This window comes from Camelus ferus, chromosome 5 (genome assembly GCF_009834535.1).
Source record: "Camelus ferus isolate YT-003-E chromosome 5, BCGSAC_Cfer_1.0, whole genome shotgun sequence".
NCBI lineage: Eukaryota > Metazoa > Chordata > Mammalia > Artiodactyla > Camelidae > Camelus > Camelus ferus.
In genome coordinates, this window is record NC_045700.1 from 90,240,347 (window position 1) to 90,254,260 (window position 13,914).

A 13,914-nucleotide genomic window follows, 5' to 3' on the forward strand; every position below is an offset into this window, starting at 1 on the left:
TCATCAAAAGACAAATACTGTATGATTTCCCTTGTATGAGGTATCTAGGGTAGTCAAACTCATACATACAGGAAGTAAAATGGTGGTTGCTAGGGGCTGGGAGGAAGGCAGATGGGGAGTTGTTGTTCAATGAGTATAGAGTTCCAGTTTTGCAAGATGAAAAAGTTCTGGAGGTTGCACAACAGTATGAATATACTCGACACTACTGAACTGTGCACTTAAAAATGTTTAAGATGGTAAATTTTACATTATGCATATGTTGCAACAATTTTTTAAAGACAATTTCATTTTTTAATAAGAAATATATTCAAGAAACCAAAAAACATAAAAGGATATCTCTTGCTCTTCTGTCTCCCATTTTCCTGGTTCCTATTCCTCTAACTGCACAAATAACTACTTTTAAAAATATGTTAACCATAAAGGACAGAAACCATATACTATACTCGGTAAATGCAGAAAAAGTGTTTCACAAAATCTAACACCTTTCATGATAAAAACACTCAAAAAAGAAATAGAAGGCTACTTCCTCAATCTGATAACGGGCATCCACAAAAAATTCACAGTTAACATCATACTTAGCAGTAAAAGACTGAATGCTTTTTCCTTTAAGATCAGAAACAAAACAAAGATGCCTGTTCTCACCACCACTACTCAATATTGTACTAGAGGTTCTGTCCAAGGTGGTTTGGGAGAGGAAAAAAAGGCATCCAGTTGGGAAAGGAAGAAGTAAAACTGTCTCTACCTGTCTCTACCTGTGGATCATGTGATCTTATATATAGAAAATCCAACAGGATTTCACAAAAAGCTATTCAAGATAATGAAAAGTTCAGTAAGATTGCAAGATACAAGATAAGTGTGCAAAAATCAATTATGTTTCTATACAACAGCAATGAATAATCAAAAATGGAATTAAGAAAACAATTCTGTTTACACTAGAATCAAAAGGAGTAAAACACCTGGGAATAAGTTTAACAACAGTTCAAGATTTGTACACTGAAAACTACAAAACATCATTGAGAGAAATCCTGTGTTCATGGATTGGAAGATTTAATTTTGTTAAGATGTCAATTCTCCCCAAGTTGATCTCAGGTTCAACACAATTCCTATCAAAATTCCAGCCACCTGCTTTGTAGAAATGGCACACTGATCCTAAAATTCATATAAAATTCAAGAGACCCAGAAGAGCCAAAACAATCTTGGAAAAGAACAAAGTTGGAAGACATACTTTTTGATTTCAAAAGTTATCACAAAGCTATGATAGTCAAGACTGTGTGGTACTGGCATAAGAATACACCTATAAATCAATGGAATAGAGATGAAAGTCCAGAAATAAACCCACACATTTATGGTCAATTGATTTTGACAAAGGTGCCAAGATAATAGGGAAACAGTTTCTTCAACAAATGGTTCTGGGACAACTGGATATCCACATGCAAAAGAATGAATTGGATGCCTATCTCCTACCATTTACAAAAATTAATTCGAAATGGATCAATGGCCTAAATGTAAGAGTTAAAACTATAAAACTCTTAGAAGAAAACATAGGTGGAAATCTTCCTAATCTTAGGTAGGCAGTGGTTTCCTAACTATAACACCAAAGGCATAAGTAACAAAAGGAAAAAGATAAATTGGACTTCAGCAAAATAAAAAAAAAAAAAACACTTTTGTGTTGCAAAGGACTCTATCAAGAAAGTGAAAAGATAACCCACAAATGGGAGAAAATATTTGATAATCATACATCTGGTAAGAGGTTAGTATCCAGAACATGCAAAGAATTCCTACAAGTCAACAACAAGAACAACAAATTAAAAAAAAACCCAATTTAAAAAATGAGCAGGGTAGAGAAGCAAGATGGCGGAGTAGAAGGATGCTTGTAGTTCACCCTCTCCCACAAATACACCAAAATTCACATCTACGGACCTACTCAGCCAACCAGAGCACCTGCCGAACTCTGACAGAACATCACCCTCTTCCAAGACAAAGACACCAAAAATCTGGTAGGAGAAAAGAAAGAAGAAAAAGCAAAACAGTGTGGGACTGATCCCGTGGGGAGAAGCAAAGGAGGACTGGCACTCGTTTGCTGGGGCTCCCCCCTCCAACGGAGAGGCGAGTTGGACGGAGGGGGAGCCTCCGAGGCTCAGATCTGTCCTGAGCACCCCTTGACCAACAGAACTGAGTTAAACGGGCACAAAGGGTCCCTGTGACACCCAGCCCGAGATGCGAGCCGGCAGCTGGAGCTGGGACAGGCGGCCCGAGCCAGGCAGAGGACCCGGGCGGCTGCACTGAGGCAGCGCCGGTGGACTGCAGGGGGCTGCGTGCTGAGGCTGGGAGGGGATATGGAGCAGAACAACCTCGGTCCCCCATAAATTGCGAAAAAAGCAAAGCAACAAGACTGGTGTGCCCTGGGGGGAGGGGCGCCGTAGCCTTTGTCTCCTCAGACCTGCATCACCATTACTGGCCCTTCTTGCGAGAAGAGAGGCGGGGCGCAGCCACAGCCACTGTCTCCTCCTGTGCGCAGCGCCCGGGCGGGGGCAGGGCCGAGACCTGAATCCGCACCTGGGGGCTCCGCAACCTCCTAGGCAGGACTGAGACTTGTTTACAGCCCAAGGCAGATAGGATCTTTCTGCCCTGGCACCTCAGAGAACTCACGCCGCCAAGACAAACAAGAAGCTGTGATCTGGCACAGAGCAGGGGCGGGGCCGTTCCACGGTCTTCCCCGAGCCTGCCTTCTGAGCGCCCACCAGAGGCAGAGCGGACAGCTGCACAGAGCAGCAGAGCGACCCGGCACCAGGAGAGGGTGGGCAGCCACTCACCTTCCTGGCAGGAACGCAGCACCTGACCACGGTGCTGGGAGGGGGCATGATCTGCCCACCTGCCTCACTGGACTGCAGCATCTGACTGCGGCATTGGGAGGGGGAGTGACCACCCACCCACCTGGTAAGAGCTCAGCACCCAGTGTTGGGAGGGGGCGCGATCTGCTAGCTGACAGCCACTGGGAGCAGCACAGATGAGGGCGCCAACTGAGGGCCTCTGGAAGCAGCAAGCTGAGTTCGCGAAACAGGGTGATGACACAAAGACCTCTCGATAAAATCATTAAGAGCACACCATCTCCAGGAGAACTAGATAACTGATACTCCTTAAGCCACAGTGCCAGAGAGATATGAGCAATATGAAGAAGCAGAGGAGCCACTCCCAATTAAAAGATCAAGAGAAACCCCCTGAAAGCACGATCAAGGAAATAGACTTTGAAATCCTACTAGATCAAGATTTCAAAAAAGGAGTGATCAAACTACTGAAGGAAAAGAAATAGGGTTTAGAGATATAAAATATGTCAAAAATGAAATAGAAGCTATAAAGAAGAACCAAGTAGAATTAGTAAACTCATTTGCTGAGATGAGAGCTGACCTAAAGGCTGTGCAAAGCAGGCTAGATAATGCAGATGAATGAATAAGTGACCTAGAAGACAGGACAACAGAAAGCACCCAATCATAACAGCTGAGAGAAAAACAAACAAAAAACAATGAAAACAATATAAGGGACCTATGGGATAATATAAAGTGTGCCAATCTACGCGTAGTAGGGGTTCCAGAAGGGGAAGAAAGAACAAAGGGGATAGGAAAGGTATTTGAAGAAATCATGACTGAAAACTTCCCAAACCTAATGGAATCAGATATCCAAGTACAAGAGGCTCAGAGGGTCCCAAACAGGACATACCCAAACAGACCCACACCAAGACATATCATAATCAAGATGGCCAGAGTCAAGGATAAAGAAATGATCCTAAAGGCAGCAAGAGAAAAGCAAAGAGTGAGTTACAAGGGAACCCCCATAAGGCTCTCAGCTGATTTCTCTACACAAACACTACAGGCCAGAAGGGAGTGGCAAGATATATTCAAAGTCCTGAATGAAAAAAAGATGCAGCCTAAGATACTCTATCCAGCAAGGCTATCCTTTAAAATAGAAGGAGAGATAAAGAACTTCACAGACAAGCAAAAACTAAAAGAGTTTAGTGACACTAAACCCATGCTGAAAGAAATATTGACAGGTCTACTCTAAATAGAAAAAAAGCAGGATGCTACAAAAATGAGAAACTCATAACTGGAAAGGAGATAACTGCCATGAATTACAGAAATAATAAACACAAAATTGTAAAAGAAGACATCTAAATCATTAAGAATAGGAGAGGGAAGCAAGGAAAGCCACTGTGGAAAATAGTATGGCAATTCCTCAAAAGACTAGGAATAGACTTACCATATGACCCAGTCATCCCGCTCCTGGGCATATATCCAGAAGGAACCCTACTTCAAAATGACACCTGCACCCCATAGCAGCACTATTTACAATAGCCAAGACATGGAAGCAGTCTAAATGTCCATCAACAGATGACTGGATAAAGAAGCTGTGGTATATTTATATGATGGAATACTATTCAGCCATAAAAACTGACAACATAATGCCATTTGCAGCAACATGGATGCTCCTGGAGAATGTCATTCTAAGTGAAGTAAGCCAGAAAGAGAAAGAAAAATACCATATGAGATTGCTTATATGAGGAATCTAAAAAAAATAATAAATAAATAAATACAAAACAGAAACAGACTCATAGACATAGAATACAAACTTGCCAAGGGGACGGGGGGTGGGAAGGGACAGACTGGGATTTTAAAATGCAGAATAGGTAAACAAGATTATACTGTATAGTACAGGGAAATATATACAAAAGCTTGTGGTAGCTCACTGTGAAAAAAAAATGTGACAATGAGTATATATATATGTTCATGTATAACTGAAAAATTGTGCTCTACACTAGAATTTGACACAACATTGTAAAATGACTATCACTCAATAAAAAAAGTAAAAATAAATTAAATTAAATTTAATTTAATTTAAAAATGGGCAAAGGATTTGAATACACAATCTTCAAAGAAGATATAATAAGTATCAGATACATACATGAAAAGATGCTCAACATCATTAGCCATCAAGAAAATGCAAATCAAAACCACAACAAGATACATCTTCACACCTACTAGGATGGCAATAAGAAAAAGTCAGATAATAACAGGTGTTAGTGAGGATCTGGAGAAATTGGAAGACTTCAGCACTACTGGTGGAAGTGCAAAATGGTGCAGCTGCTTTGGAAAATTGTCTGGCAGTTCCTTAAATGGTTAAACATAGAGTTACCATGTAATCCAGCAAATCTACTCCTACGTGTCTGGCCAAGAGAAATGAAGGCATATATCCATACAAAAACTGCACATGAATGTTCACAGTAGCATTATTCATAGTAGACAAAAAGGTGAAACAACCTAAATGTCTAACAAGAATGAATGCATAAACAAAAGGTGGTCTATCCACAATGGAATATTATTCAGCAATAAAAAGAAACAAAGCACTTACAATTGTTACAACATGGATGGACTTTGAAAATATTATGTCAAGTGAAAGAAGCCAGATGCAAAATACCGCATATTTTATAATTTCACTTATATGAAACATCCAACAGAGACAGAAAGGAGATTAGTAGCTGCCAGAGACCAAGGGAAGAGGGAAGTGGGGAGTGACTGCTGGTGGGCAGAGGGTCTCTTTTTGAGGTCATGAAAACGTTCTAGAATTAGATAGTTGTGATGGTCTCACAGCTTTGTGAAGATACCAAAATGAACCAAAAAACCCCACTGAATTGTACACTTTAAAAGAGTGAATATTATGATATGTGAATTAAATCACAATTTAAAAATCCATATAAAAACATATTAGCCTTCAAGGAGAAATACAGCTCTTACTAGACCAGGATCAGATTATGTGCAGACCTACAACGGAAGCTGACTCAGAAGGTAGCTTGGCAAACGTGGAAGGCCAGTTGACTACCTTCACTATATGTCTAGAACCCTAAGCCTCCTCACCACCTTTGTGCTCCTATGACAATAAGACCCATTCCCAACTCCCTGGCTCTGCTTTCCAGTTTTACTGGCTTTCTTTGACATCCCCAAATTCACCCAGCCATACTCTCACTTCCAGGTCCAAGTCTTCTTCTGAGGACATGAGTGTGACCCTTTGATTGACGTTCCCCACTCCCCTTGAAATCACCAGCATCTCCAGAGCTCCCCGTGGGGGAGCTGGGCCTAGCCTGGTGCCTGGCAAAGTAGGAGCTCAGCCAACCTTTCTGGAGTAAACCGGAGTTAGGAAGAGGAGATGCCAGGTAGGCTAAAACCCTAAGGGCCCCTAGGATCAGTCAGCTAGATGAGGGAGGGGAGAGTGTCCCAGGCAGGCAGAATAGCCTATGCAAAGGCCATGGAGAGAGAGAGAGGGGGAGAGAGAGAGAGAGAGAGAGAGAGAGAGAGAGAGAGAGAGAGAGAGAGAGAGAGAGAGAGAGAGGACTGGTGCCTTTGAAGACTCACAAGAGACTGAGATGTGAGGACTTGTGATCTTGGCAGATCGGGCTAGATACACAGATCGAGTTTTTGAGACAGGAGGGAAGGGGTCAGGGCACAGCCATTCAAGGAATGACAGCAATTGAAACCAAAATGGTGGAAGATTCAACTCCTAGTAGGCCTTGAGGCTCAAGATGGCAGGAGATTTGACTTCTAGTGGACCTTAAGCTTCATTATACGCTCATTGTAATATTAACATGGTAAATCGCACTCCCACAGGCACCATGACAGCTCCAAAGCTAACCATAGAAGGTCAAAGAATGGGCAGTGGCCAAATTCCTGGGAATCCCAGCCCTTTTCCCGGAGTAGTTAGAATGGTCCTCCCACTTGTTAGCATACGAGGCTACCAAGCCCATAAAACCTGGCAACACGGCGCCTAGTTGCTGCCTCTCTCACTCCCTCATCTTCGGAAACAGCCTGCACTCTGTCTATGGAGTGTGTACTTCAACCTGAGCACCCACCCCAACACCTCTCTGTGGCCTTTCTCTTGCCTTTTAAAATAGCCTACACTCTATGTAGTGTGTATCTCTCTGAATAAATCTACCTTTACTCAACTGTGGCTCGCTCTTGAATTCTTTCCTGCGCAAAGCCAAAGACCCACACTTGGCGGGGCACGTCCCAGGGGCTCAGCTGAGACCTGGGACTCGGCCCTCCTCGTGCCCCACACTCATTTTTCCTGTATCAGTTTGAGGGACTTTTGCATTAGACACCTTTCATTGTAAACAGCTGCTCAAAACTGTTTACATACACAAGGGGATTCAGCCTCTCAGCACTTCAGGGCTGGCTTGACCAGCAGCTCAAGGGTGTCATCCTGTACTCACTTTTTTGTCTGTCTTTCCCCATTTCTCCAGGTCAGCGTCATGCTCTGCCCAGCTTTCATCCTTTCATTGAAGCAACAACTACACATTCTAGGGTACAGAGGGAGCTAGAAAACATCTTTTCCAGCAGTCCCAGCCAAAAAGAAGTTTGCTCCACTGTCTTTGGGTTACAGGCCTACCCTGCAGCCAGGTAGTGGGATTATGCTGATCCGTGAGGGCCTCCCACCTGTTGCAGCCCCAGTCCGGGTGGGTCAGCCCTTGGGCTAGAGGGCCCCCAAAGAACGATCAAGGGAGTGCCTAGACAACAAAGAAGGGTCCTGGGAGGCAACTACAATAGTCGGAAACCTCAAATTCTAAACTCCCTCCCCCCACCCATATGGGAGTATCATCTCTACTTTGCGGGATTGTGAAGAACAATGAGGTTCAAACACAACAGTTAAGTGCTGTGGTTGGTGTGACCTCGGGCAGAATGGCCCCAGGGGCTGTTTTCTCCTGGGTGAAAGGAAGGGCTGGGTCGCCCGGAGATCACCAAGCCGGTTTTCCCACTCTACCCGAGGGCCTTCTCTCTGAAGGGAGGTGCAGTGGCCTGATATGGCCAGCAGGTGGCAGCCTGGAGGTATGTCCAGGTTCTGGCGAAGCCTGGGAGCCCCGCCGGCCACGGAGAAGGCAGCGCAAGGCAGCGGAAGGCAGCGGGGCCTCTCCAGCCAGATCCTATAGTTAGTACTGTGCTTTCTTGGGAACTCGACTTCATGCCAGCTTCATGGGCATGCCACCCACCCTTAGAAGGGCCCTGGGATCGGTATAATGCTCAGTAACTGTTGAGCAGGAGCCCTGCATTTTCATTTTGCAGTAGGCCCTAAATTATGGTGCTGGGAGGCAGGACCTATGCTGCCTCAGGGGTCCCCATCACTGCCATTTCCCAGAAATGTGCTGGGCCCTTCCCCTTGCCTTGCCTTTGCTCAACGTTTCTGGGGCTCCTGATCATGCTTGTCTCCACAGCTCACTGTCTTCTGGGAAGCCTGGAAAGGATGAGGACCCTATTTGGGGAGGACGGAGACCCTACACAGGGAGGACTGAGGACCCTACATGGGGAAGATGGGATCTTACACAGGAGAAAAAACAAATCCCCTCTGGTCAACGTGGCCTCCTGGTTGTCACATCCAAGGGAAACCTGCTAGGTCTCATCTTACTTGTCCCTTTTGGTATTTGACACTCAATTCCTCTATTCCATAGTGTCTCAGGACACAGCTCAGGGACCCTCATTCTCCTCTGGACCCTCTCCTTAATGCCCCACAGCCATCAGCATCCCCTAGGCTTCCTTCCATTTTTCAAAAAGTTACCTATTGAGATATAAAATTACACAGTAAGACTCACCCCTTTTGTGTGTGTCCAGTTCAATGAATTTCAGTAAACATATGCAGTCATGATATAATCCAGACTGAGTATTCCACTCCCAGAAATATCCCTCATGCTCTTTGTGGTCAGTTCGCTTTCTCACTCCCAGCCCCGGCAATCATTGATCTACTTTCTGTCTCTCTAGTTTTGCCTTTTCCAGAATGTCATAGATATGGCATCATACAGCAGGTAGCCTTTGGGTCTGGCTACTTTCACTCAGCATTATGCCACACCCATTTTTGAATCTCACTTTTTGGCATCCCATGCACAGCCATCATTTAAAGCATAGCTGTCTGCTGATGGTACACAGCCCCTACCCCTGCCCTCTAACAAGCTCTCAATCAGCCTTTTGGTTTCCCTCAAACCAGCTCCTCTGCCTTCCATTCTCTCCCTTGGTCACCAAGCTAGAAATCTGGGAGGATCTTTGCTTCTTTGTCTGCTGTCCCCCCATATCCAGATGTCACCCTCGCCAGTTAGTCCCCTTCCTTCCATCTCCTCTGCCCCTGCCTTCGTTCAGGCCAAGGCGACTGTGGGGTCTCCTGGCTGGGCTCCCTGTCTCCTCACCCTGGCCCTGCCCAGGCCCTGTCCCAGTCACTAGTGCAGCAAGCAAGGGCCTGGGCGGGGATCTGGCCTCTGCCTGCCCCTCCAGCCTGGCCTCCCTCCACCTCCCCTTCTAGGACCGGGGAAACAGTTGAAATGAACTGGTGGTGAGTAACAGTGCCGTAACACAATAGCCCAAATGTTTATGGATGATTCCCAAGAAACCGTCGAGTGAAAAAAGCAAAGTGCAAGAGCGATCTATAGCACACTGCCTATCATGTAAAGTGGGGGAGCTAGAAAATATTCATGTGCAAAAAGTGATAAATTCAGATAAGCCAGAAACTAACGAGATCGGTTACTTGTAGGGGTGGGGCAGGGTGTGAAGGATGGGAGGGGGTGACATGGGGAAGCGACATTTGTCTGAGTATCTCTGTGTAGTTCCAACTTTTAGAATCATTTCTATGTTCCACACATTTTCAAAATTCAAACAACGAGGAATTGGGAAAGGCAGGGAGTGGAGACGACCCAACGTGGAGTATAAACAGACACAAATGAGACAAACTGTACCACAAATGAGTAACATCACAACACTGAGGACTCCGGGGAGCACTCACCTGAGCGAATTCAGAAACAAGTATTTGACTATATATTCCAAGACTACAGGGAAAAAGCAGCACAATATTGTACTCTAAGTAGAAGGTTCAATTTTCACAGAGCTATGGATTAGAAATTCAGAAACTGCTTATGTGTATTCCAGCACTAAGCAAATAAGTAAATACGTTGTGACTAATGAGACCCAGATTTCTGACTGTCAGAAAATTGAGCTGGAGGTAATGAAGGGGTGGGCTGAAATAAACACTGTGGTGTTGATGAACACTGTGGTGGCTTCAGTGTGAACTCATGGTTTTCAAAATACACATTGATAGATGGAGAAATAGCTTTAGACATGCATGTGTGTCCATATACGTTTCTTAACTCTGTCCACCGAGAGGGCCTGAAAGTCCTAAAGCACAACACCAGGGAACTCACCAGGGCCTGGATCTTGGTGTCTAATGCTGTTCTCCCAGAAGAGGCACCACGACTCTGTGCAGAAATAGCTATTTCCAGGGTTGCAGCGAGGAAAGCACAAGATGAGCCTCCAACATCCTTGTGGTGCCAGAAGGGAAGAAAGGGCTCAAATAATGATGGGGACACAGGAGGCAACTTGAATGGGCTCCCAGGCCAAATCTGGGACAATGTGACAGACAAAATAAATAATGATGGTAACAGATGATAATCCACAGAATAAGAACCTATAGAATAAAATAAGAATCTGTGAGTCCATATTGATATAAATACTTGAATGAATGAAGAAATAAATAAGGGAAGCCTGCCTCACAGAATTCTAACTAATAGATGTAAAATGAAAAAAACTGAAAACCACCATTCAGCAATCATTGTTTCAGGCAAGATTTAGCAATAGATGGTAAAATTAGAGTGAGAAAGTAGGATGATGGGATATTAGAGAGTCTCAAAATATCTCTCCATAAGATACTTATAAATGAGTAATTTTATAATAAAGAAACCTGATAGAAATCATCTTAACCAAATGACCAAAGTGAACATCACCAGGAAAGGGGCAGATGGACACCACGTGCCTCCTGATATCATGCATGGAGAAGGATACAACAATTCGGGGGTAAGAATATCACAGAAGTGAAAGCAAAACGAGGAGTGATGGAGTGGACTAGACAGTCATTCTCAGATGGGTCAGGAGAGGCTTCTCAGAAGTAGCAACAGTTAAGCTCCGATCTGAGTGGTCAGGAGAGCTGGAAAGGACTATTCCAGGCAGTGGGAACAGCTATGTCAAAGGACTCAAGGCACAGAAAGCAAGCGAGTATCCGGCATGCAGTGAGGAGCAAGTGGTGAAGAGATCGGGGACACAGAAGAGCCCCGATTACACGGGGCTTTGTAGTCCCACATTAGGTGGGAGGTTTAGGGTTTTTTTCCTAATTTTTTTTACTATGGTAAAATACATATAACAAAATTTACCATCTTAATTTGTTTTTTTAGTGTACAGTTCAATGGTATGAAATAGATTCATAATGTTGTGCAACTATCACCACCATCCGCCTCCAGAACTCTTTTCATCTTGTAAAGCTGAAACTCTATACCCATTAGACAAAAATGCACACTCCCCCTCCCTGCAGACCTGGCAACCGCTGTTCTCCTTCCTGTTTCTATGATTTGGACTACTCTAAGTGTCTCAAATAAGTGGCATCATACTGTATTTGTTTTTTGGTGACTGGTTAATTTCACTTAGCCTAATGTTCTCAGGGTTCATCCATGTTATAGAATGTGCCAGAATTTTCTTCCTTTTTAAGGAGGACTAATATTCCATTGTATGTATATGTATATACCAAATTGCTTATCCATTAATCAGTTGAGAGACACTTTGGTTGCTTTCACGATTTAGCTATTATGAACATGGGTGTACGAATATCTCTTAGACACCATGCTTTCAATTCTTTTGGGTATATACCCAGAGGTGAATTTACTGGATCATATGATAATTCTATTTTTTATTTTTTGAATAATCACCATACTGTCTTCCACAGCAGTTGTACTATTTTATATTCCCACCAACAGTGTACCAGGGCTCCGATTTCTCCACAGCCTCAGAAACACGTTATTTTTTTCATTGTTGTTGTTACAGTAGCCATTCTAATGAGTGTGAGGTGGTATCTCCTTGTAGTTTTGATTTGTATTTCCCTAATGATTAGTGATGCTGAGCATCTTTTTATTTGCTTATTGGCCATTTGTTGCATCTTCTTTGGAGAAATGTCTATTCAAGTCCTTTGTCCATTTTTTAATTGGGTTTTTTATTGTTAAGAAGAGTTTGCGTCTTATTATAAATGATTTAGGGAATCACTGGAGACTGTTAAGCAGGGGAGTAATGTGACCTAATTTGGGGTTTGTTTGTTTGGTTTTTTTTTTGGTCACTTGGGTGGAGAATGTTTTGAAGGCAGAAAGATTATAGATGGAGAGACAGGGAGACCAGTTAGAGGGCTTTTGCACAGAAGATCAAGCAAGAGATGATGGTCCCAACAAGAGTAGTAATGTTTGTTACTAATGGGATTAGAGAAATGGAAAGATTCAAAAGCTTAGTTAAGTAATATAAGCAACAGGATTTAGCAGCAAGATAGAAATGGGAAATGAGAAAGTAGGAGTACAAGATGACTCCCAAGTTTTGGACTTGAGCCAGAAACTAGGTGGATGGTGGCACCATTCAGCAAAATAAAGAAAACCAAGGGAGAGCTGCTTTAGAAGTTGGGGAAATGGTGAATTCAATCCTCAACACCATACATTGACAGGGCCTGTAGGATATCCTAATGGAGAGGTCCAGCGGCTTACAAGCTGACATTTAGAAGGAAATGCTGGGTTGGAGATTTCACTCTGGAAGGCTCTGCACGTAACTGAAGCCATGAGGTAGATGGAGTCACCCAAGAAACTCATAGAATAGAGGTTCTTAACCTGGAGATCAAGTGGGCATCTGCATCTGAGGACCTCCTGAAAGTGCAATAAAAATACGCGTGTAGCTGCATATGTACATAATTCTTGCAAGAGTTGGTATCTTTTAACTGATGCTCCAACAGATTCCCTGACTGCCCTCCCCTTTCCCCTTCTCCCTAAAGGGTAAAAGCCACTGATAAGCTGGGGGTGGGGGGAGTCATCTGAGGAACAACAACATTTGAGGGCCAGAGGAAGGGGAGAGCCCGAGAAGAAGCATTCAGAGAGGAGAAAAATGAAAAGAATGTGATTTCAAAGGGAGAGGAAGGGGTGGTCAGTGGTGTCAAATATTACAGGGATTAAGATATGATCTAAAAAGCATCTAGGAACCTTTGCCACAGAGGTCCCTGGTGTCCTTGGGAAGAGTTTCAGCAGAACAGAGGGGGTGGGGGCACCTCCATCACAGCTGCATGGAGGAATTGCAGGGGAATTACAGACAGCAAATTGGGAAACTCTTTCAAGATACACAAGATACACTTTCAAGGAAACAGGACCTCGGAGGCAGGTGTGGGTTGAGGGAAAGGCTCTGTTTTGGATTCTTTGGAACTGATGGCAGCATCAACAGAAGACCAATGGCAGCAGACTGGCTAGCTGCTCATCCAAACCATTCCTTATTCCTGGATGCATAGCTCTTGTACATTTCCCTTCCTCCCTTGGGAATAGAGCCATGGTCATTTGACCAAGCTCTAGCCAAAGGTAGTGGTGAACACATATCTAGTCTCAGCCCATAGAAGTCCCCACACTGGACCCTCCTTGTTCTCCTAACCACTCGCTGAATGAAGAGATTTCCAAGGACCCAAAAAACAGGACAGAGACACAAAGTGAAGGAAGCCTAGGTCCCAAATGATCAAGTGGAAGGCCATCTGACCAGAAATACTCACTCCTTACTCTGTTATGAGTGAGAAACAAGCAATTACTCTGTTGATTTACTAAGAATTTGGGGACCATCTGTTACAGGAGCAGAGCTAGAGTCAACCTCGTACACTGGTAAATAAATCCTTGTACATCCATACAACACTACAGCTGTAAAAACAAACATAAGAGCTCTTTGTGATCAATACGGAATGATCACTAAGATACTTTAAATGAAAAAAAAAAAGCAGGGTACAGGAGAATATGCATAACCTGTTAGTTTTTTTGTGTAAAAAGATAGGTGGGAGAAATAATGTAAACATAATTCC